Below are 26,776 nucleotides of genomic sequence, written 5' to 3'. Positions count from 1 at the left end.
CACACCTGGCTGGTCCTTAAGAAGGTATTGTTCTCAGTAGCTAAAGACATTGAGCCTTTTAGAGAGGACAACACTCCCTTTGAAAACTATGTTGCTGACTAAAAAAAACTGGGAATATTTGTAGATAATGATATGGTAGTAGCTTTTGCAAAACATAAACTCAAGCAGATGCTAAAGAGCAAAAAACCCTAAAAGGCAACCACACAATTTAGATTTTAAACATCACACCTGCTAGAGATCACTGGATGGTGTAGTTGGTAGAATGCTGGCCCTGGAGTCAGGAAGATTCATAATCCTGAGTTTAAAACTGGTCTCAGATATTTACTAGCTGTGTGACCCTGGGCAAGTCACAAGTCTATTTGCTTCAGTTTCCTCTTCCATAAAAATCAGCTCGAGAAAGAAATGGCAAATCACTGCAATATCTTTGCCAAGAAAACCTTAAATGGGGTCACAAAGAGTCACACACAATTGAAAAATGACTAAACAAAGGCCTAGCCAATATAATAAAAACAATATTCTCTAAGTTAATTTGCTTATTCAGTGCTATATCAATCAAACTACTAAAGAATTATTTTAAAGAATTAGAAAAAATAATAGCACAATTCATCTGGAGCAACAAAGGGTCAAGCATGCCAATAAAATCAATGGAAAAAGTGAAGGAAGTCACTAGCACTGCCAGATCTCAGAATATGCTATGAAGTGATAATCATCAAAACAATCTGGTACTGGGTAAGAAGTAGATTGTTTGATCAATGGAATAGATTATATGCATAACATATCACAATATACAGAAGTAAATGACCACCATGTATGATAAACCTAAAGATCCAAGCTTTTGGGACAAGAATTCACTATTCAACAAAAAATGGTGAGAAAACTGGAAAGTAGTCTAGTAGAAACTAGGTATAGATCAGTATTTCACACTATATACCAAGATAAGGCAAAAATGAGTACATGATTTAGACATAAAGGGTGATATAAGTAAATTAGAGGAGTATGAAAAATATTAGTTATCAGATCTATAGAGAAGGGAAGAGTTTATAGCTAAAAAAGACAGGGATTACAGAAATAAAATGGGTAATTTTGATTTCATTAAATTAAAAAGGTTTTATTCAAACAAAACCCAACAGGCCAAAATTAGGAGAAAAGCAGGAAACTGGGGAAAAATCTTGACATCAAGTTTCTCTGGTAAAGATCTCTTTTCTAAAATATATAGGGAAGTGAGCCAATTTATAAAAAGAAGAGCCATTATCCAATTGATAAATGGTCCAAGGATCTAAACAAGCAGTTTCCAGAAGAAATAAAAACTATCAACAATCCTATGAAAAATGTTCTTAATTCACTAACGATTAGAGAAATCCAAATTAAAACAATTCTGAGGTACCATTTCATATCAATGAGATTGGATAACATGTCAGAAACGGCAAATGTCAAATGCTGGTGGGGATGTGTAAAAACAGACACTGTTGGTGTAGTTGTGAATTGGTCTAACCATTCTGGAGACAATTTAAAACTATGCCCAAAGGGCTATAAAATATGCATGCCTTCTGACCCAGTTATGTGGCTAATATGTCTGTATCCTAAAGAGGTTAAAGAAAAAAGGAAAATAATTAAAATGTAAAAATATTAATAGTAGTTCCTTTTTGCGGTGGCAAAGAATTAGAAATTTGAGGGGATGCCCATCAATTGGGGAATGGCCGAACAAGTTGTGGTATAGAATTGTGATAGAATACTATTGTACTATAAGGAATGATGAATGGGTTGGTTTCAGAAAAATCTGGGAAGACATATGATGTGATGCAAAGTGAAGTGAACAAAACCAGGAGAACAATGTAAACAGTAACAGTGATATTATAATGATAATCAACTGTGAAAGACTTAGCTACTTTGATTAATATACTGATCCATTACAATTCCAAAAGACTCCTGATGAAAACTGCTATCCACTTCCAGAGAGACAACTGATGAACTATGAGTATAGATTGAAGCATTTTTTTTTCTTTCTTTATTGTTGTTGTTTGCAACATGGCTAATATGGAAATATGCTTTGCATGACCTGAAATATATACTGGAAATTGTATTGCTTGCCTTTTCAATAAATGGGATAGGGGCTTGAGAGAAGGAGAGAATTTGGAACTGAAAATAAAAATAAAAAACAGAAGAAGGATTGATGGCAGTGATGATCTTTCTTTTTTCCTTATTTGTTTCTCCAGCACTTAGAACATTGCCTAGCACATAGTAAGCACTTAATAAATGTTTACTGACTGACTAATTCTCATTTAAAACAAAAAAGATTTCCCTAGACAACTGTTTTGCTTCTAATGATAATCTCATCAATTTTGTTTGAACAAAAACTCCATTTTTCTATAATCAAAATTGTATCTCCTATAATCCTATAATTTCCTTTTCTATAATTGTGAAAGATATTGCCCCCTCTGCTTCTAATTTGTTGATCATGTATTCATTTGGAGCTCATTATTGTACATGGCATTATATCTATTTCTTCATTTTACAGGAAACTGAATCCCAGATCTACCTTGGGTAGGTCACACAGCTGATAAATGCCAAAGCCATGTTTTTTCTTTTTAAAAAATTTCTTTTTCTTTTATTATTTAATTAATTTATTCATTCATTCATGTACCTATCTATCCATCCATCCATTTATTTATTTTTAATTTAATTTAATTTTTTGTTGTTGGGCAATGAGGGTTAAATGACTTTCCCAGGGTCACACAGCTAGTAAGTGTCAAGTGTCTGAGGCTGGATTTGAACACAGGTCCTTCTGAATCCAGGGCCAGTGCTTTATCCACTGCACCACCTAGCTTCCCCCTCTGTACCACTTAGCTGTCCCCTTCATTTTATTTTAAATTTTCTTTAAGTAATAAACCTTTTTATTTATAGTTTTTGGTTTCATTTTTTATCCCTCCTTCCCTCTCTCCCCTCCCTCCCCCCTGAGGTGGCAAGTAATCAGATATGGGTTATACATGTATGATTATATAAAACATTACCATATTAGCCATTTTCTACAATAAAACTTGAATGAAAGAAAAAAATGAAAGTGAAAAATAACATGCTTCATTCTGTTCCATCAATATCAGTTCTTTCTTTGGAGATGGATTGTATGTTTCATCAGTAGTCCTTTAGGGCAATGCATCCAAAATTAGAAGGGTGACAGAAAACTGAGAAACAATTTTTATAGCTAGTACTTTTTTTTTACATATAAGGTATTTTATTTTTTCTGTTACAGGTAAAGATAGTTCTCAACTTTTGTTTATACAAGCTTTACAATTTCAGATTTTTCTCCCTCCCTCCCCTCCTTCCCCGCTCCCCTAGACAGCAGGTAATCTGATATAGGTTATATCTATATATCTATATACATATATATATATATACACACACACATATATATACACATATAACATTAATCCTATTTCTGCATTAGTCCTGTTATAAGAGAAAAAAATCAGAGCAATGATGAAAAACCTCAAAAAAGAAAAAAAAACAGCACCAAAAACAAAAGAAATAGTATGGTTCATTCAGCATCTATACTCCACAGTTCTTTTTTTTTCCTTGGATTTGGAGATCCTCTTCTATCATGAGTTCCCTGGAACTCTTCTGTACCATTGCTTTGGTGAGAAGAATATAGTCCATCACAGTAGATAAACACTCAATGTTGATGATACTGTGTACAATGTTCTGGTTCTGCTCATCTCACTCATCATCAGCCCACGCAAGACCCTCCAGGTTTCTCTGAACTCCTCCTGCTCATCGTTTCTTACAGCATACCACAACTTGTCCAGCCATTCCCCAACTGATGGGCACCCCCTCAACTTCCAATTCATTTATAGCTAGTACTTTTGATAAAGGCCTCATTTCTAAAATATATTGAGAACTAAATCAAATTTATAAGAATGCAAGTCATTTCCCAATTGAGAAATGGTCAAAGGATATGAACAGGCAGTTTTCTGATGAAGAAATCAAAGCTCTCTATTGCCATATGAAAAAAATGCTCTAAATCACTATTGATAAGAGAGATGCAAATTAAAACAACTCTGAGGTACCACCTGACACCTATCAGATTGGCTAATATAGCAAAAAAGGAAAATAATAAATGTTGGAGAAGCTGTGGAAAAATTGGAACACTAATGCATTGTTGTTGGAGGTGTGAACTGATCCAACCATTCTGGAGAGCATTTTGGAAGTATGCCCAAAGGACTATAAAGCTGTGCATACCCTTTGAGCCAGCAATACCACTATTAGGACTTTCCCCCAAAGAGATCATAAAAAAGGGAAAAGGACCCACATGTACAAAAATATTTCTAGCTGCTCTTTTTGTGGTGCCAAGGAATTGGAAGTTGAGGGGATGCCCATCAATTGGGGAATGGCTGAACAAGTTGTGGTATATGAATGTAATGGAATTCTATTGTGCTGTAAGAAACGATGAGCAGGAGGAGTTCAGAGAAACCTGGAAGGACTTGCATGAACTGATGATGAGTGAGATGAGCAGAACCAGGAGAACATTGTGCACAGTATCAACAACATTGTGTGTTGATCAACTGTTATAGACTTGATTCTTCTCAGCAATACAATGGTCCAAGATAGTTCCAAGGGACTCATGATGGAAAATGCTTTCCAAATCCAGAAAAAAAGAACTGTTGAATCTGGATGCTCATCAAACCATACTATTTCTATTGTTTTTTTTTTTGTTGTTGTTGTTTTTCTTTTGTTGAGGTTTTTCCTTTTTTTTCTGATTCTTCTCTCATTACATGACTGATGCAGAAATATGTTTAATGTTATTGTACATATTTAACCTATATCAGATTGCTTGCTGTTTTGGGGAGGGGGGAGAGAGGGGAAGGAAGGAGAAAAATTTGAAACTAGAAATCTTATAAGAACGAATGTTGAAAATTATCTCTAAATGTAACTGGAAAATAATAAAATACTTATATGGGAAAAATAGTCCTTTAGGGTTTTCTTGGATTATTGTATTGCTGAGAATAGTTAAGTCATTTACAGTTCTTCCTCAAACAATATTGCTGTCTCTGTGCACTATGTTCTCTTATTTCTGCCCAATTCACTATACATCAATTCATACAAGCCTTTCCAGGGCTTTCTGAAATCATCCTGTTTGTCATTTCTTATAGCACAGTAATATTCCATCACCGTCATATACCACAGTTTGTTTAAACATTCCCCAGTTGATGGGCATTCCTTTGATTTCCAAATCTTAGCCACGACAAAAAGAGCTGCCATAAATATTTTTGTACAAATAGGTCTTTTTCTCTTTTGGGGGATGTCTTTGGGACATAAATATAGCAATGGTATTGCAGGATCAAAGGGTATGCACAGTTCTATAGCCCTTTGGGCATAGTTCCAAATTCTCTCCAGAATGGTTGGATCTTATCACAACTCCATCAGTCGTGGATTAGCATCCCAGCTTTCCCACATCTCCTCCAAACATCCTATATTTTCCATTTTTGTTATATTTGCCACTCTGATAGGTGTGAGGTGATACTTCAGAGTTGTTTTAATTTGCATTTCTCTTATCAATAGTGATCTAGAGCATTTTTTCATATGATTATAGATAGCTTTAATTTCTTTGTCTGAAAACTGCCTTTTCATATTTTTTGACCATTTATCAATTGGAGAATGACTTGTATTTTTATAAATACAAGGCCTTTATCAGAGATATTTGTTTCAAAAATTCTTTCCTAGTTTTCTGCTTCCCTTGTAATCTTGGTTACATTTGTTTTGTTTGTGCAAAATTTTAAAAATTTTATATAATCAAAATGATCTATTTCACATTTTGTTTTACTCTCTACATCTTCTTTGCTCCTAAATTCTTCCTCTGCCCATAAATCTGACAGATAAATGATTCCATACTCTCTTAATTTGCTTATGGTATCATCCTTTATGTGTAAATCATGTACCCATTTTGACCTTATTTTAGTATATGATGTGAGATGTTGGTCTATACCTAGTTTCTGCCATACTATTTTCCAGTTTCCCAGCAGTTTTTGTCAAATAATGAGTTTTTGTTTCAAAAGCTTGGATCTTTGGGTTTATCATATACTAGGTTACTATAGTAATTTACTACAGTGTAATTTGTACGTATTCTATTCCACTGATCCACCTCTCTTTTTCAGTCAGTACCAAATTGTTTTGATAATTACCACTTTATAATACATTTTGAGATCTGGTACTGCTAGGCCACCTTATTTCATATTTTTTCATTGATTCCCATGATATCCTTGAGCTTTTGTTTTTCCAGATGAATTTTGTTATTATTTTTCTAGATCTATAATTTTTTTTGTAACAACATTTTATTTTTTCTAGTTATGTATGAGGGTAGTTTTTAACATCCATTTTCATAAGATTTAGAATTCCAAATTTTTTTTCCTCCCTCCCTTTCCTCCCCCCTCCATAAGACAGCAAACAATCTGATATAGGTTATATATCCACAAGTGCTCTTTTTTATCAGTTCTTTCTATGGGGGTGGATAGTATGCTTCATCATTAGTCCCTTGGGATTTTCTTGGATCATTGGATTGCTGAGAGTAGTTGTCAGTCACAATCGCTCATTGAACAATACTGCTGTCACTGTGCACAATGTCCTCCCAGTTCTGCTCACTTCACTATACATCAGTTCATATGAGTCTTTCCAGGTTTTTCTGAAATCATCCTGTTTGTCATTTCCTATAGTACAATACCATTCCACTACAATCATATATCACAGCTTCTTCAGTCATTCCTCAATTGATGGACATTCCCTTGATTCCCAATTCTTAGCCACCACAAAGATTTGCTATAAATATTTTTGTACAATTTTTCCCCCTTTCTCTTTTTCATGATTACTATTGTTAACTGTTTTCGTCCATCCTATTCCCTTCCCCATGATATTTACTCTATTATCTATCTTCTTTCACACCATCCCTCTTCAAAAAGGATTTGCTTCTGTCTGTCCCCTCCCCCAATCTGCCCTCCCTTCTTTTGCCCCTCTTTCTTTATCCCCTTCCCCTCCTGTTTTCCTGCAGGGTTAGATAGATTACTCTACCCAATTGAGTGTGTGTGTTAATCCCTCCTTGAGCCAACTCTAATGAGATTCAGGTATTTGATCCTTTTCTGATGAGTGTAAAATTCATTTACTGCCCTTCTCTTCCCCCACTCCATAAGCCCTTTTCTTTTTCTTTCATGTGGGATTTCACCTCATGCTACTTCTGCCCTTCCCCCTCCCCCAGTGCTTTAACAGCCGTCCTTGGTTGTAAGATGATTTTAGCACATTCTTCTGTGGATTTTGCTGCTCCAGGAATTGTCGTATGGCATTATTTGGATGTTTTTGAGAGATTGTGTCATGAGAGCTCACTGCCTTTCCCTCACCATTTTGGCTCTGCCCTGGAAGTCAGATCTATAAAATAGTTTTAATAGTTTGATTACTATAGCACTAAATAAATAAATTTTCTTAGGCAGGATTTTCATCTTTAATGCCTAGTTAGAGATGCTCAGTGGGATATAAATCTCATGGAACCAGGACTTTCATGGTTCTGTTCTTTTTCATGAAAGGTAAACACTTTTTCTATAAGTTGATTAGCTCTACCCTTAAAAAATGAGGTCTATCCTCATTTTGTTTCTATTTCCAGAGTGGTTTTAGGCCTTCCTCTGTAGCCCTGCATGTTCCCTGAAATGTTTTAGGACAAGTCAGCCAGGACTCAGTGCTGGAATTATGCTAATATCTCTCATTTCTATGGTGCTTCAAGGTTTACAAAATACTTCCTTACGAAAACCCCATGGGCTTGGTCTTGCAAGTCTTATAGAGGGATTATCCAGTGAGGGCCCAGTATTTGGGGACAGATTTTCACTTTCTTTCCTAGTCAAGGGAGGAGGACTGTTCTGATCTCCTGAATAGTGGAGGAAAACCCAGCATTTTTACTCCCACCTGGCCACCATGTGTCCACAGTCCCTCTGTTTCTTTTTTATTTAGTCTTTACTGATAATAGGTGAATGAATATCCTGAGATGAGATTGCCCAGTCCACCAATGAGCCCAGGACATCTACTGAAGTGGGTCCCACTGGCAACTAGAGTTGGTAGCAGCAGCTCTAAGAGTGGTGGGGGCAATAAATGCACATAACCATGTAGGACAGTGTGAGAGCCAAATTGGATATATAGAGCATCAATCTCCCCCTTTCACTTTCCCATATATATCTATATCTCTATATCTATACCTATATATCTCTATATCTATACCTACATATCTCTATCTCTCTATCTCTATCTCTATCTCTCTATCTCTATATCTCTATATATCTCAGACCAATAAGAAAAAGGAGTCACTGAGCTTTAATCTGTGAGGAATCAGTTTTTTAATTTATCGCTTGGGAATTAATTAGACAACAAGAGCTGAAACCAATTAGGGAAATAAGGAAGGAGAAATACAAATGAATAATCTTAGATCTAAGCTTAGTCTATTCCTTTATAAAACTCACCGAATCCCTGAAAAGACCAAACAGCAAACCACGTGCACTCCTTTCAATCCCGCTCCGTCGCTGCTAAGTTCACCGCCAGAGAGAGAGAGAGAGAGAGAACTTCCGTTCCTGTCCTCACTTTTAAGTCAGCGTCCTGGAAGTTCCTCGCGTTCTCCTCCCCAAAAGGGAGGTCCTTCAAAAGCCGCTTCAGTAGCATGTGCAATCTCTCAAATGAATCAGTTAAACTTCCGCTATATATCTTTACCATAAATAATTTTTACCACAACAGTAACCAATTAGTGAAGATAAAGTTTTTTCCCCAAGGGTTCCTGCTTCTAAATTGCCTGGCCATATTTAAGAGACTTAGGTTGTTGTCTCAAGTAATGATAAAGGGCCTTACATGGGCCCTATGTTTCTTTCTGCATGATTCTACATAGACTCTATCTTGAAGGGGAAATATACTCTCAATCCTAACAAGAGGAGAAAGACCCTACTTATTAATATAGATGTAATTATACATGCATATACTTTTTATGAATGATAAAGCATTTATTAAACTGACTATGGGCCAAACATACCAATTCATTTTCTTTCTTTTGTTTGTTTGTTTTTTTGTTTTTTAGTGAGACAATTGGGGTTAAGTGACTTGCCCAGGGTCACACAGCTAGTAAGTGTTAAGTGTCTGAGGCCGGATTTGAACTCAGGTACTCTTGAATCCAGGGCTGGTGCTCTATCCACTGTGCCATCTAGCTGCCCCCATACCAATTCATTTTCATTCCCTGGAGTGAGGAAGGATGGCAGTTTTAGTTACAAAATTCTAGGAAGCAAACATTATAAGGGAGTCTTAGAAATCACTATCCAGACACCGTGAACTGAATCGTAGTAGCCGCAGTTTAATGGGCCCCTCAGCAGCTTCTTTATAGTGATTTTTTCATTTACATTTTGCTGTAGTCATAATGGCTAATGACTTCCTTGGTTCGGTTTATTTCATTTGACATCAAACAAAAAAAAATCTGCCCCAACTCAACTGCCTCTCTCTATATCCTACCTTCATTATTTTACAAGTGGGAGCAAATCCATCCCCTTCTGTGAGTTGAGGGTGGGGTTGTGTGGCTTCAGCATAGAGTTGAAGGCATTGTAAACAGGGTGGGTTAGGGGAAAGGCTTCGAACATTTAATCAAGGACTTTGGGGGAATCAGGCAGAGGCCTAGATTTTGAGAGCTGGGAGATCATCTAGTCAAACCCATAATTTTATAGTTGAGGAAGCTGAGTTCTATCAAGAAACAACTTTTTCAAAGGCATTAGTAGCCAAGCCAGCACTGGGACAAATTCTCCTGGCTTTCAATTTTATGCAATATTCCTGATAGCTCACTTCTTCCTTGTCCTCTCTCCTAGACTCACTTACTTTGAGTGAATAGATTGTTACCACTCTTACAAATGAAATAAGAACTTGCATTTTGATGGTCCTGTAAGGTTTAAAATAATTTCCTTACTGTACCTCTGTGAAGTACTGCAAGTTTTATTATCCTCATTTTACAGATCAGGAAACTGAGACTCAGAGAGGTGAGGAAAATGGCCTGAAGATATACCTCTATAGGGGCGGGTAGGTGGTGCAGTGGATAAAGCACCGGCCCTGGATTCAGGAGTACCTGAGTTCAAATCCGGCCTCAGACACTTGACATTTACTAGCTGTGTGACCTTGGGCAAGTCACTTAACCCCCATTGCCCTACAAAAAAAAAAAGATATACCTCTATAGTAATACAGTAAGTGTCAGACCAGAGGCTTGAACCTTGATCTTACAAGTCCAAGCGCTCAGGCCTCTTGGAAGCAGGACACCTTGGGAAGTGGCTGAACAACAGAGGTTGTTTATTCCTTTGGTTTCCCATCCGCTGTCTTTACCTGTTCCTGCGCTACAATCCAGTGGTCCTTGGTCCTCTATAATCATGGAATATTAGGCCTAGAAGGGATTTTAGAATATAGAATGTCAGAATTGGAAGGAACCTAAGAACAAAGTCCATAATGTGTTTGAGCTAAGGGAAAGGCACAGGCATTCCTACCTGGGGGGGATCTCAGAAAATAGACTAGAGACAGAAGGGACCCCAAAGCACAGAATATGGATTGTTAGTGCTGGAATGGGACTGGGAATACAGGTGCCTCCCAGTGCTGACATTCCAGTCTCTGTAATCCAAGATGCTTTTAAGCTATGGCATTCTTAGGCATTAGAGCATTACAGCATCTTAAAGGAACTCAGAACATTGTCTGATCTAAGAACTTTGGAAAAGGAGCCTTGTAGATCACTGGGACCTTGTGCAAATGTCCTCACTTGACTTTCATGCTCTTCCAGGATCCAGAATGACAGTCTCATCTTGTCAGGAATTGCATTCAACATACAAGGATATGTATGGTTCTGCCAAGGATAAAAAGGATGTAGTGAACAGGGGTGCCGTGGGGAATATGACTGTTTTCCTTGGCCAAAAGGCCTTATACATGCATAGATGAGTCTCCCTAGCAAAATTATAGTTATATACACTATACTGTCCTTCAGTTTACCTAGGGCTCTCTTGTCTCATAATTGAGCACTTAATAGACCTGGGACACAATGGATGTAGGTCTTTTTCCCAGTCGTCCAGAGTACAACCCACTCATTTTTTCTTCCTGAGACTTTTTCATATCCTTAGATAAAACCTTCCTAGTGGCTTCACCTAAAGTGCTGGTAATCTTCCTGTAGATTAAAAAAATGCTGATTACTTCTCCCATAACAGTTTATTTAAAAAATTTTTTTGATATATTTTGTTTTTATGGCACCTAGATTTTCCCCTGAATGTTCCCCTTCTCTCTTCTTCCAGAGAGCTACCCCCTCATAACAAAGAATTACAAAAAATGAAAAAGAGTCCTGTATCTATTTTAATGTTACATAGGTACCAGTGAAGCTCCGGGCTGTCCATCTGTTTATCTTAGTTCTTCCTACATTGCCAGCCTGCCTCCATTTTCAGTTAGGCATTTCTTGGTGGATATGGTTTATGCCACTTCTTGTATACCAGTCACCAATATTAATATGTAGGAGTATGTTACAGCCACCATACATCTCTCTGTTGACTTTTGTGTGACTTTTTGTATTATTCTTTAGAACTGTGATGTTTTATGATTTTTCAGTCAGTCGTCATCACCAGTATGATTATCTTACAGTGAGTTGAACATGATCTTAGAGATCACCTATGTAAATCTCAGTTATTCTCATTATTAGTGATAATAATAAAAAAGATGTCTTCCATTCTGATGATGATGATGATGACCTCATCAAAGTTCAAACCATTTTCCATGTCACTGGGGAGAAAGGCAATGTCAAAGTAAGGAAATGCCATCCAGCGCAATGTACAGTGAATGGGAACTATGTACACCCAGGGACTATTTCAGCAACAGTGAAATACAAGTAGGAACTCTGGAACATCTTCCAATTGGACTTTAGAAATATAACTGATTGGGCTAGCACCCTGGTGTGATGAAGCTCCCATGAATCTAAGCTCTCAATAGATCTACATAGATCTGCTTGTTGGCTCTACTCAAAATGGTTGTGATGATCTATTTAACATGGAGGACAGTGAAGTGTCCTTTGTGTTCTGGCCCCTTGAGAAGACACAGTACTTGGGAACAAGTTAGAAATACTATTTTCCTTCATGCTAGAAATGCTTTGGGATAGATGGCACTGAACGAAAACATGGACAAGCTACAGGTGCTTAGGAAATAGACTGAAGATATGAATGCTTCCATTATGTGCCAGTAATTATATCATAACAGAAACTAGAAACATCTTACGAGCTATCAGCAAGGACTTCCTATTACTTTTTGTTTATAGTGTTCTCTGCTCCAAGTTACACAACATTTAGCAGATCATTACAGGATGGTCATAAAGAATAACTTCATTCTAGACTCATATGAGATGAAATAAAATGGGAATTGAAAAACAATGTGATGAAAAAAGTGGAAATTGAAAAAATATTAAAAAGTAAAAGCTGGGGGGCAGCTAGGTGGTGCAGTGGATAAAGAAAGCACTGGCTGTGGATTCAGGAGGACCTGAATTCAAATCTGGCCTCAGACATTTGACACTTACTAGTTGTGTGACCCTGGGCAAGTCACTTAACCCTCATTGCCCTGCAAAAAAAGTAGAAGCTGGTGAACCTATAGGCAATCAAAAGCACAAGCTTAAAAAATTACCTAATGATGAAATGGGTGTCATAAATCATGCCAATGACTTTAACAATTTTGAAAAAGAGATGGGCATTCTTAGACCAAAATTTCAAAGAGCCTTTTTGAGTCTGATGACATAGATTTAACTAAGAGACAAACTATAGCAAAATAGAGGTGTAATTCAACAAGGTTATTATTTGCTATAACAGTGAACAAGTATATTCCGTCACCATATCTGATGGGAGAAATAAATGCATTTGAGGACCTTTACACATCTCTGAAATCATTAGCATAGTGTAAAACATAGGAGGAAAGGTTGGGCTATCTAGAGATACATCTGGTGGCATAAAATGCCATCATAGCCAAAGGGTCCTAGCAAGACTATTAAAAATCTGCAGAGATATTTGATGCCAGTATCTAGTTTTGTGAACTGATATGCATAGTATAAGACTTGAATACCACAGCCTGATTAAAAGCAACAGAAAAGAAACATGCAGCATGTAATCTAGAGAAGTATGTTAGAGATTCTTGACTACTGTTAAGCATTAATTAAACAAAAGTTAAGAGATTAGACAGATACAAGGGGTGAGTCAAAGCATTGAGAAACAAAGAAACTAAGAGAAAGAACCCCTAAGAAAGAGGATGTGGAAAATTTCTGGCCATTTATATGGTTAAAAGAAGTCTAACTCAATGAAAATACAAGTTGCATCAAACATGAAACAGAAAGCTACCATACATAATATGATAAACAACAGAATCCTTATATCAAAAGAGTTGACAAATTTTCTAAATTCTCTATAAAATTGGGAAACATCACAAATTGTAAAATTGGCTTCATATAAGTCTATAATAATTAGTTTAAACACTTCACAGAAGCACATGAATGACTAGCAAAGTATTTTACCAGCTTATTTTATTTTTAAAAAAATTTTAAATTTTTTATTTTTTTACCAGTTTCCTTTCTTTCTTTTTTTTGGTGAGGCAATTGGGGTTAAGTGACTTGCCTAGGGTCACACAGCTAGTAAGTGATAAGTGTCTGAGGACAGATTTGAACTCAGGTCCTCCTGAATCCAGGGTTGGTGCTCTATCCACTGTGCCACCTAGCTGCCTCTACCAGCTTACTTTCTTATGTAAGCCTTGTCCCATCATTCCTAATAGAAGGCATATTATACTTAATACAAAAATTACCAGGGATGTCACCAAATATAGATCAATTATGTATCTATGTATCTTACGTAAACATTCATTGATTATGTCATAGATACATATTTGTGTGTTTGTGTGTGTGTGTGTGTGTGTGTGTGTGTGTGTGTGTAGCAAAAAAGGTATAGTAAAGAGTCCCAGGAATATAAAGATCAACTTAATATTGATTTGAACTAGCAGCTAGGAGGCACAGTGAATAGAACACTTAGGCCTGAAGTCAGGAAGACTCCTCTTCCTGAGTTCAAATCTGACCTTAGGCAAAAGGATGCCCATCAATTGAGGAATGGCTGGACAAATTGTGGTGTATGAATGAGACGGAGTACTATTGTGCTGCAAGAAAGAAGGAAATACATAATTTCAAAGAGACATGGAAAAACTTGTATGAACTGATGCAGAGTGGAGTAAGCACAACCAGGAGAACAATTTAAAAGCATAACATCAATGTTATAAAAGTAAAAACATTTTAAGGACTTTTATAAAATGATGAAAAATAGAATGATCCAGAACCAAAAGAACACTTTATAAAACCACAACAGGATAAAGATAAACAATTTTGAAATGTCTATTAGTTGTTAGTTCATGGCTTTTGTTGAAATTAAGGTGGAAGTAGGTTTTGATGGGGGAAAGGGAGTGAATAGGTTTGGGGGGAAATGACTTAAGATAGAAAGGCTGGGCTTCCAGATACTTGCCTTACCACTCATCCATGCCATTCACTTATTCTGTCCTGTTGGATCATATGAGTTTTCTATGAATTAATTTCTTGCCATTTAAAACGGTGTTAATGGTATTTGTCTCAAAAAGCAATGTGAAAATCAAGTGAGAACCCACATGAAGGAAGAAAAGTAAAACCATTCTGAAAAATTCAAAGCCATATGATGCAAATATAAAGTGTTCATATTAGCCAGGCCTTAACTGAGATGTTTGGTGGGTCTGATACACTCTCATAAACATCTGGTCCACCTGACATTTGTAGTCTTGACATCCCTCCTTTTTTTTTTTTTTTTTTTTTTGCAGGGCAATGGGGGGGGGGGTTAAGTGACTTGCCCAGGGCCACACAGCTAGTAAGTGTCAAGTGTTTGCAGCCAGATTTGAACTCAGGTACTCCTGAATGCAGGGCTGGTGTTTTATCCACTGTGCCACCTAGCTGCCCCTCGACATCTCTCTTTTAAAGTCTGTTGGTACATTGTCATTTGCATCAGTAATATTCTCCTTTGAATTCTCTGTCCACGGATATTTTGGCATTGAGTTTGCCAATGGGCCTATTCCCCAGATGACTCCTAGCTCTGTTACATCTCACTTTCTCTTTCCATCAGAATCTCAAGGATTCAGAAATATTTGGTGAAGGGCCTGGATGGTCTCTTAAATTAATTCCTGCTGGAGAAAGAGGCAAGTCCTAAGTCTATTCTTCTGGGTATTCAATTCAACAAACACTTTAACTGCTAGCCCCATAAAGATGGCCCTGTGACCTGCACTAGGGATACAGAGGCTTTAAAAAAATGACACAGTCCTTTTCATCAAGGAATTTACAAACTATTGGGTAGATAAGATATGACACACACATATCTATTTATCTACCTATCTAAATCTCTTTCTATCATTGTGAGGCAGGGTTAAGAAGGTTATTTTAGGTAGAGAAGAGGTTATGGTAAAGGGCTGTTTGAGGAGGGAGAAAAATGGGTTTGGAAAGAAAGAATACATTCTAGACATGAAGGACAGTGTCTATAATTTTGGAGGTCGAAGAGGGCAGGAATAGAATGGGGTTGGACAATACCTGTTATGCCTAGTACAGATATCTCTTCCACAATCCAACTTTCCCCATTGTGGTTTTGCTATATCATGGATTGACATAAGAAATTTAAAGGGGATTTTTGTGGAAACTGCAGATAATATGGGAAGGCTAGCAAACAATACAGAAAAAATATGGAAATTCAGAAATGCATAAAATATATGTGTCCAGTTCTTTGTACTGCTTCCTCATCTTGGCCTGAAACTGTCCTTGGTATAGATATCACTTGCCAGCCTTCCCTTTTCCCTCAAAAGAGGACAAAGTCAGCAGGCCACCTAACAGTCTTAGGGGAGATGATGACCCTGTTCTTGTTCACCTTGAAAGCAGTCTGGTTTTCTTCCCTAGTACCACTGTGCATGTGTGCCCCCCCCCACAAACAGCCACAAATACACATGTGCAGGTTAGGCTTAGAATCTGAAGATCTGGATTCAAAGATCAACTCTCATACTTATCAACTGTGCGATCCAGAGGTAGTCCTTTAACCTCTTTGCCTCTCCAGTTTTTTTTCTTCTGTAAAATGTGCATAATGATTCTTGCATGACCCATCTCAAAGAATTAAATTCCAAAGAAAGTATTTTTATAACCTCATGCCATTATTTTCCCACGTTCTTATTTTTATCTTTATTATTGCCAGTATAATTACCCTGTGCCCATGTGCACTATCACAGGAAGGGAAAGAATAGAAGGAGGTGAGGTGGGAAAGAAGCAAATCTATGGGCTTGGAAAGTAGAGAGTATTAAAATGTGCATCTTGAGGCCATCGATGCCATTCAGAAGTAGGGGAGGAACTTAACCCGTGTACCATGGGTTTCATCATGTTTGGGACATTTGGCTTCTGACTAATTCTACAGCCTCTGGCCCTACCCTAGATACTGGCCAAATACTGAACCCACCCTGGTGTAATAGAGCGCTGTAGCAACAACAAAAAGGATTTTCATTTCTATATTTTTTTTAATTTTTATTTTTTGGTGGGGCAATGAGGGTTAAGTGACTTGCCCAGGGTCACACAGCTAGAAAGTGTTAAGGGTCTGAGGCCGGATTTGAACTCAGGTCCTCCTGCATCCAGGGCCAGTGCTTTATCCACTGTGCCATCCAGCTGCCCCCCTTTCTATATTTTTAAAAGGTTTAAGAAAAGACTTTCCTCACAGCAACTTTTTGGAATAGGTATTATGAGTATGACTGCCCCATTATATGTATGAAAAAACTGAGGTACAGAGAGGTATTATTATAATCACCACCACCACCACCACTACTACTACTACAGTATTTTTACAGTGACTTTAGGCCAGAATATCTGCCTTAGTTCTAATCCTATCTCTCTTTTTTTTTTGCAGGCAATGGGCATTAAGTGACTTGCCCAGGGTCACACAGATAGTAAGTGTCAAGTGTCTGAGGCCAGATCCGAACTCAGGGACTCCTGAATCCAGGGCCGGTGCTTTAACCACTGCGCCATCTAGCTGCCCCCTAATCTTATCTCTTATGCTTACTATCTCTGTGTCCTTGAGCAAGTTACATCTCTGTTTGTTTTTGTTTCTTTCTCTGTAAAATGAGGGAGTTAAACTAGTTGTTCTCCCAGGCCTCATCTAAAGTGAATTCTTGTCATGCAGATCTTTCCTTGCCCCTATTTCCTGAGAAAGACCTTTAATTGATAAAATCTGAGACTAGATTAAAAATGTAAAATCTAAGATTTAGTTGTTAAGGTATCTTTCAGAGCTTTTGCCTTAAACCAGATTGTAGGGCAGCAGTAGTTCTGAGATATAATTTGCTAAATCAATTTCTTTCTGATTTCAGATAATTAGACCTCTTTCCATTTTCTCTTAGCTAAATTGCAAGAAAGGGATCCATCTCGATATTAACATCTAGGTTGGTTCTAAGGAAGGCTAAGGAGGTTCCATCTCCCCTATGTGCAAGAGTGCTTCACTTCCTTCACAAAGCCTTAAGCGTGAAAAAGGTTCCTCCTCTCAAGAGACCACAGAGAATCCTGTTTCCTATGATAGTGATGGCCAGAGTTGGTTGGCTGTGTGGTCAAAGTTAACAAGTCCAAGAGTCTGTCCCAACATGAATCTGTTAATATCTTTTTCCATAGTTACAGCATAAGTCCTGATCCTACATCTAGACTGAAATATGATCCCGGTCCCAGACTTAGCCCTGACTCTGGTCCCAGTCTGACCGCTGGTTCTGGTCTGGCCCCAGATACATTCATAGTCCTGTACAAAGCTTCTGACACTAGGCTCAGACCAATTAATGCACCTAGCCACAGAGTTATCTGTGAAGTGAAGTGCCTGTTTGAACCCAAGTCTGAACCTGAACCTGATTACTCACTGTGTCACAACACTGAAACCAGGCACAGATTAAGAAAGAATGGTAATATGTATGCATATTTTAGCAATGTCTTTTCTTATTCCAAGTACATCTTCTGTTGTCTTTCAGTAATTCTCCTAGAGACTTCCTTGCTCAGCATGTCCTTGAGATTATTGAGCCTGAACTAAGGATCAGGTTTGCTTATCTCCTGTGCTCCTGGTGGGTATCTTCATCAAGGACTGAATCATTGAAATGGTCAAAGAATAGGAACAGGCAGTTTATGAATGATGAAATCAAATCTATCTGTCATGAGAAAAAAATGCTCTAAAGAATTATTAATTAGAGAAATGCAAATTGAAATAACTTTGAGGTACCACTTCACACTTATCAAATTGACTAATATGACAGAAAAGAAAAATGATAAATGTTGGAGGGAATGTGGGAAATTGGGATACTAATGCACCATTGGTGGAGTTGTGACCTCATCCAACCATTCTGGAGAGCAATTTAAAACTATGCCCAGTGGGCTATAGAGTTATGCATACTCTGATCCAGAAATACCATTACTGGGACTGTATTCCAAAGAGATTTTAAAAATCCCCAATTTTATTTTTCCCCAATTACATTTAAAAACAATTTTAACATCCATTTTTAGAACTTTGTGTTCCAAATTCTCTTCCTCCTTCCTTCTGCCCCCCTTAAGAACTCAAGCAATTAAACATGTTATACATGTGTAGTCATGCAAAACATTTCCATATTAGGTTGTGAAAGAAAACAGACAAAAAATAAGAAAAAGAAACTAAAAAAATGCTTCAATCTGTATTCAGTCATCATCAGTTCTTTCTCTGGAGATGGATCACATTTTTAATAAGTCCTTCAGATCATTGTATTGCTAAAAATAGCTAAATCATTCACAGTTGATCATCTTACAATATTGCTCTTAATTTGTATACAGTACATATCATTTTGCATCAGCTCATGTAAGACTTTCCAGGTTTTTCTTAGAACATCCTGCTCATAATTTTTTAATAGCACAATAGCGTTCCATCATAACCTCATCCCGTAATTTGTTCAGCCATTCCCCAGTTGATGGGCATCTCCTCAATTTCAAATTCTTTCCACTAGAAAAGGTCTGCTATAAATATTTTTGTACACATAGGTACTTTAACATTTTGTTTTTTGTCTCTTTTTTGGATAGTGACCTACTAGTGGTATTACTAGGTCAAAGAGTATGCATGGTTTTATAGCCTTTTGGTCATAGTTCCAAGTTGATCTACAGTATTTTTGAATCAATTTATAACTCCACCAATAGTGCTTTAATGTCTCATTTCCCCCATATCTCCCACATTTGTCATTTTCCTCTTCTGTCCTATTATCCAATCCAATAGGTATGAGGTAGTACCCCAGAATTGTTTTGACTTGCATCTTTTTTAATCAATAGTGAGTTAGAGCATTTTTTTCATATGGCTATAGATAGCTTTGATTATTTCATCTGAAAACTCTTCATATCTTTTGATCATTTATCAATTGGGGGACGAAGAGATTTTTTTTTAAAAAGGGGAGAAAGTCCTATTTGTACAAAAATATTTATAGCAGTTCTTTTTGTGGTGGCAAAGAATTGGAAACTGAGGGCATGTCCATCAATTGGGGAATAGTTGAACAGGCTGGTGGAGTGGAAGCCAATAATCCCATGAAATATCAACAAAAACAAAACAAAGTCAAAAGAATGAAGGAAAAAGAAGAAAATGTTAACTATCTCATTGGAAAAACAATGACCTGGAAATGAGATCAAGAAGAGATCATTTAAGAATTTTTGGACTACCTGAAATCTATGATCAAAAAGAGCTTAGACATCCTATTTCAAGAAATTATCAAGGAAAATTGCTCCAATATTCTAGGACCAGAGTGTAGAATAGAAATTGAAAAAATCCACTGATCACCTCATGAAAGAGATCCAAAATGAAAACTCTGAGGAATATTGTTGTTTGTTACTCATTCTCGAAGAGGACCATGAGATTGGGATGATATCATGACTTGTACTGAATTGGATCTAAGTGAGGGAGATCTATGCAAGGTCACCAACCTCACTCTCTTCTCCAGAGTCATCTGGGTCCAGTGGCAAGATATATGTCAAGATGACTGGAGATGGCCCCAGATGTTTTTTAAGGCAATTGGGGTTAAGTGACTTGCCCAGGGTCACACAGAGAGTAAGTGTCTGAGATTTGAACTCAGGTCCTCTTGACTCCTGGGCAAGTACACTATCCACTGCACCATCTAACTGCCCCTGTGAGGAATATTATAACAAAATTCCAAAGCTCTCAGGTCAAGGAGAAAATATTGCAAGCAACACCCAAAAATCATTCACGTATCATGAAGCCATGTAGCATGAGGATCACACAAAATTTATCAGTTTCTATGTTAAAGGAGCAGAGGGCTTGGAATATAATATTCTGAAAGTCAAAGGAAGTAGGATTACAACCAAGAATCACCTACCCAGAAAAACTGAGTGCAATCCTTCAGGGAGAAAATATATATTTAATGAAATAGAAGACTTTCAAGCATTCTTGATGACAAAACCAGAGCTGAATAGAAAATCTGACCTTCAAACATAAGGCTTAAGAGAAGCATAAAAAGGTAAACATGAAAGAAAAATCATAAGGGACTAAATAATTTTTATTTTCTGTCATATTTGCCTATTATTAGTCACTTTATATCCAATAGATGTGAGGTGGTACCTCAGAATAAAACTACATTTCTCTAATCTTTAGTTATTTAGAGCATTTTTCTCATATGGCTATAGATAGCTTTGATGTCTTTGTCTGAAAACTGCCAGTTCATATTCTTTAACCTTTTATCAAGCCAATTCTGTTTTTTAAGGCATTAGCTTCTTCAGTTTTTTGTGCCTGTTTTACCAGGCTGTTAATTATCCTTTCATAATTTTCTTGCATCACTCTCATTTCTTTTCTCAATTTTTCATCAACCACTCATCTCTTTCCTTAACGCTTCCAAAAATTCTTGTTGGGCTTGAGTCCAATTAGCATATTTTCTTTAAGGCTTTGCTTGTAGCTGTTTTCATGTTGTTGTCTCATCTGAGTTTGTGTCTTGGTCTGCTCTGCCACTATATGATCGGATTCTTTGTTATTGTTGTTGTTTGTTAATTTTCTCAATCTGTTTCTTGACTTCGAACTTTGTGTTAAAATTGGGCTTTGCTCCTGGGGTTGGGGAGGCAGTGCTACAAGCTTTAGGCTTTTTTATGACTGCTGTTTTCAGAGCTAGTTCTGAGGGGTCTGTAAGTTTTCAGTTTTTCCAAGCTTGTATGATCTTGGGAGAGGTGTAGTCAGTGCTTTCCTGGTCTTTGCTCTGGTCTTTACCCAGGAAGGGTCCCTGTTTCCCTGTAGCCACAAGTGCTCTCAGCCCTGGGAGTATGACCAAGGCACCTGCTCTTCTGCAACCACAAGCTGCTAGTGTTCCTTTCTGCCTTGGAATTGTGACCAGAGCCCCTGTTCTCCTGTGACCAGTCACAAGCACTTCTCTCCACCTGGGAACTGCAACACAGAATTGCGTATGAGCAATAGATTTGACAAACAATTCCAGATCCTGCAGCCAGTGACAGAAAAAAACATCCCCTGTAATATCTTTCTGGCCAGTTGTCTGGTTCCCTTACCATCTCTGGGTTGAGAGCTCCTGAAGCTGCTGCTACCTTTGCTGCTGTTGCAGTTGCCTCCAAGGCCCACTGCTGGTGCTGCCATAGTGAGTGCTCCAGGTCTGCCTCCACCCCAGTGTCACAGACCTCTCCTGCTGACCTCCTAAGTTGTCTTAGGCAGGAGAAATATTTTACCTCCAACCTTTCATTGGCTCTGTTGCTCCAAAATTCGATTTGAAGCATTATTTTAAAGGTGTTTGGAGGATAATGTTGTGAAAGTTAGGGTGAGTTGCTACATCTACTCCACCATATTGGCTCTGCCTCCTCAGTGCAGGGATTTTTAACCTGGAATCCGTGAACTCGGTTTTGTGTGTGTGTGTGTGTGTATGTGTGTGTGTGTGTGTGTGTGTGTGGCAATTGGGGTTAAGTGATTTGCCCAGGGTCACACAGCTAGTAAGTTGTCAAGTGTCTGAGGCCGGATTTGAACTTAGGTCCTCCTGAATCCATGGCTGGTGCTCTATCCACTGCACCACCTAGCTGTCCCTATGTGAACTTGGTTTTAAAAAAATATTTACTTTGTTTCCTTTTGCAATCCTATGCACTTTTGTTTTGATGCTTAAAAACTGTTTTCTGAGAGGGTTCCATAGGCTTGCTAAAGGGGTCCATGACACACAAAAAGATTAAGAACCTGTAATTCCTTCTAGTGCATATCCTTCAATTTATGGACCCAAAGAGGTTCAGTAACCTACTGAAGGTCATGAAACCAGTGTGACATCTTGACCCCAGATCTTATGACATCAAGGGGAGGCTCTTTGCACTGTATTACACCATATCTGATGAACTATTCCTCTTGTTCTTATTCCCCAGACATCAACCATACCATTTCCCAGCTTCTCAAGGGTTTTCTTTGCCCTCTGTCAGCTTGCTGATTATAGAGGAGCATGTCTGATAAAGTAGAGGTTCATGGGATTGAGAGTCAGAAGGCTCTTGGAAATGAGTACAATGCCCTCATTTTTAGAATGAATAAAAATAGGATCAGGTTAGGTATTGCATATATTGACAGAGCCAAGATTTGAACTCGAGTTCTTCAGGCTCCAAATCCAGTGTTCTTTCTATTATATCAGGCTGACAGACTTTGAGGAGAAACCATCCCAAAGCCTAGACCAGCCTGTCTCATTGGGGTGTGTGTGTGTGTGTGTGTGTGTGTGTGTGTGTTGGGGATGCTTCTTTTCTCCAGGGCCAATTCCACATCTGTCCCAACAGTCATTTTCTTCATGTCAAGACTAGGGCAAAAAGGAAGTTTCTGCCTGCTCAAGCTTAATCCAGTGGGCTGTAATCCTCCTTCCTTGAAATCCTGAGTGTGCTTGAGAAAGAATCAAACTGTCAGGCTTCAGAGCACAGATGATCAATGCACCAGGAAGCTGCAAAGGTCAGGATTAAGAGCTACTGCAGCTCCCAGCTAGTCCATCCACTTGTCAAGGATGGTGGTTGGGGCCAGAGAGCCTCTGACCTTTAATGCTTGGTTAGAGGTGCTCAATTAAGTATTCATCCCAAGGAAAAAGGACCCTCAAGACTCTGCTATTTTTAATGAAAGATAAACACTTTCCCTGCAAGAAGGCTAAGTGTACCTACAACAAAAACAACTCCATCTCTTTTTTGTTCCTTTCCCAGGGCAATTTCAGGATTTCTTCTGTTTGCCTAGACATGCCTAAATGTTAAGTGTTCCAGGACATCCCTGCAGGGAATCTTAGTGTTTTGAATCATGACAGCTGTTCTTATCTATGTAGCTACAAAGAGTTTTTTTTTCAATAAAACCCTATGAGGTTGGTGTTACAGGTATTGTTATCCCCATTTCACATATGTGGAAGCTGAGCCTCAGAGATTAAATCGTTTGCCCAGGGCTACATATCTAGTAAGGCTAAGACTTGAGATTTCAGGACCATAGGTAGTAAGACCTGGGATATTAACCCAAGTCTCTCCCAACTTTGAGTTTGATCCACTTTTCACAGGCTGGGAGTCAAGAATCCTAGCTCTGAGTCCTGGGACTCTGCCACTCACTTCACTTCAGACAAATTCCTTCACCAGGACAGTGATATAAAGAGGTAGTGCAGAGAGAGTTAAAGGATGAGTCTGAGGGGCAGCTATGTGGCGTAGTGGATAGAGCACCGGCCCGGAATCAGGAGTACCTGAGTTCAAATCTGGCCTCAGACACTTAACACTTACTAGCTGTGTGACCCTGGGCAAGTCACTTAACCCCAATTGCCTCATTAAAAAAAATAAAATAAAGGATGAGTCTGGAGATATGGGATGGAGTTCTGGCCCTGATACTGAATGACTATGTAACCTTGGGTGAGTCTGTTCCCCTCTTTGGGCCCAAGTTTCTTCCTCTATAAAATGAGGAGCTACTCTGAGATACCACTGCTTTATAAGGAAGATCTAAATGTGTTTCACAATCAAGTCCTTGTGAGTTGGAAAAAATTGCTCAAAAATACATCTGTGACATTCTCTATGACTCCCATTAAAAAATGAAAACCTCTGCCTGTCACACACACACAGCTACCCAAGAAAATCTGTTCGAAATATTCAGTATGTGCTCCTCCCTCACAGGCTTGTGATGCAGGATGCTAATGGACTTCAGAGGTTGTAGAAAGGCAAATTTGGGGTCAATGTAAAGGAGAACTGTCCAACAGCCAGAGCTGTCCCTCAATGGAATGGGCTGTCTTCTTTAAATTTTTAAAAACGATTTTCCCACAACACCCTCGTGGGAAGAGGAGTACAAGTATTAATATTCCTAATTATACAGTTAAGAAAACAGAAACTCGAGGAGATGGAGAGACTTGTCCAAGGTCATGAAACTTTTAAAGTTCAGAGTCAAGACTTGATGCTCTATCTTCTGACTCCAAGTCCAGTGCTCTTGGAAACAGAACACCATAGGAATTTGCTCCACTCCAGCACCCTGGCTGTTTCCAATGCTTCATCCTCTTGTCCTTACATTCACTATGTTTTTTTGTGGGGCAATGAGAGTTAAGTGACTTGCCCAGGGTCACACAACTAGCATCATGTATTTTTTAAAAGAATTTTCCAGGGGGTGAGTTCTCTAGCATCACAGAATATTAGGGCTGCCACCCTACTTGCTAGAAAATATTTCAGTGTAAATGTTAATATCATTTAAATGGGCAAACCATGAACATCTCTGAAATGGATTGAAGATATGAATGTTTTAACTAAGAGTCAGTATCGATCCAGGAATGGTTTGAGGAAAAAAGATATTTTCAGTGAGTACACAGAAGATGTACAACCAAATACATAACCAATTACAAAAGCAGTGATTTTATCTATCTGTACAATAGTTCACAGAACATTTGATATTAATAATGGCTGCATAGTGACATCCTCAGATAATTCCTACCTGAACCTCATCATAAAAGACTAGGAAATCATGATCATCATCATGATCATGATTATCATGATCTCCTTGTTCTCTATCAAGCCCAGAACATAGTAAAATCATAGAATACCAATGAGGAAGATGGTGGAACTCTCCCAACATTTGCATCCAAACAATTTTAGAATAACACTTTAAATTACATTTTGGAGTGGCAACGTCATTAAAAGCTCAGGGGAGGGGCAGCTAGGTGGTGCAGTGGATAAAGCACCGGCCCTGGATTCAGGAGGACCTGAGTTCAAATCCGGCCTCAGACACTTGACATTTACTAGCTGTGTGACCCTGGGAAAGTCACTTAACCCCCATTGCCCTGCAAAAAAAAAAAAAAAGCTCAGGGGAGACATTTTCTCGCTTAATACAACTTAAGAGGTCAAAAGGAGAAATTTGTGAAACCAGCAGAGGCTTGTCCAGAGTCCATACATATGGCACAGGCAAGAGAAGCAGCAGCAGCAGCTCCAGCAGCTCTCAGTCCAGAGATGGTCAGGAGGTCATATGACTGGTCAGAAAGAGATTACAGGAAATCCTTTGCTAGCATTGGGTATATCTGTCATTGATTGGCAACTCCAGTGCCCATATGCAGTTCATGATCTCTAGCAAAGCAAAGGCAAAAATAAACTTAATTAAAGGGGATAATCAGGGAAACTACATTATGCTAAAAGCTACAATAGCTAGGAGGTACAGTGGATAAGTATCTGGAGTTAGGAAGTCAAGAAGGTCCATGTTCAAATCCAGCCTCAGAGACTTACTAATTGTCTGACCCTGATTAAGTCGCTTAACCCTGTTTGCCTTAGTTTCCTCATCTGGCTGTAAAAGGAAATGGCAAACCACTTCAATATCTTCAACAAAGAAACTACAAATGAGTTCATGGAATCAGACATGATTGAAACAACTGAACAATAGCACCATAGGCAATGAAATAATAAACAAAAATTGTACAGCAAGTTTCTCTGATACAGTCTTCATTTCTCAAATATATACTGAGCATAGAACTTAGTAATTAGAGTGCTGGGCCTGGAGTCAGGAAGACACATCTTTGTGAATTCAAATCTGGCTTCACTTAACCCTGTTTGCCTCAGTTTCTTCATCTGTAAAATGATCTAGAGAAGGAAATGGCAAACCATTCCAGTATTTTTTCTAAGAAAACCCCAAATAGTTGAAGGATATAAACAGGCTGGTTTGGGGAAGAAAGAAAAGTCATATAAAAATGCTCTAAATCACTATTGATTAGAGAAATGCAAAGTAAACAACTCTGAGGTACCACCTCACACTTGTCAGAAATGCTGGAGAAGAAGAGGGGAAAATAGATATACTAATGAACTGCTGGTACAGTACTGAACTTGTCCAACCATTTTGGAGAACTATTTGGAATGATGCCTGGAGGGTTGTAAAACTCTTCATAGCCTTTGATCCAGAAATATTTCTACCAAGTCTGTATCCCAAAGAAGTAAAAAAAAAACCAGAAAAGGACCTATATGAACAAAAATATTTATAGCATCTCTTTTTGTGATGGCAAAGAGTTGGAAATTGAGGAGATGGTCATCGATTCAGAAATGGCTAAACAAGTTGTGGTATATGGTCGTGAAGGAGTGTCTTTTTGCCATACGAAATGAAGAGAGGGGTGTTTTCAGGAAAAAACCAAACAAACATGGCAGAACCTATATGAACTGATGCAAAGTGAAGTGAGAAGAACCAGAACTTTATTGTGCACAATTACAACAATGTTGTAATGATGATCAGCTATGAAAGACTTAGCT

The sequence above is a fragment of the Dromiciops gliroides genome, chromosome 2 (genome assembly GCF_019393635.1).
Source record: "Dromiciops gliroides isolate mDroGli1 chromosome 2, mDroGli1.pri, whole genome shotgun sequence".
NCBI classification, from domain to species: domain Eukaryota; kingdom Metazoa; phylum Chordata; class Mammalia; order Microbiotheria; family Microbiotheriidae; genus Dromiciops; species Dromiciops gliroides.
Note: the sequence above shows the minus strand (reverse complement) of the source record.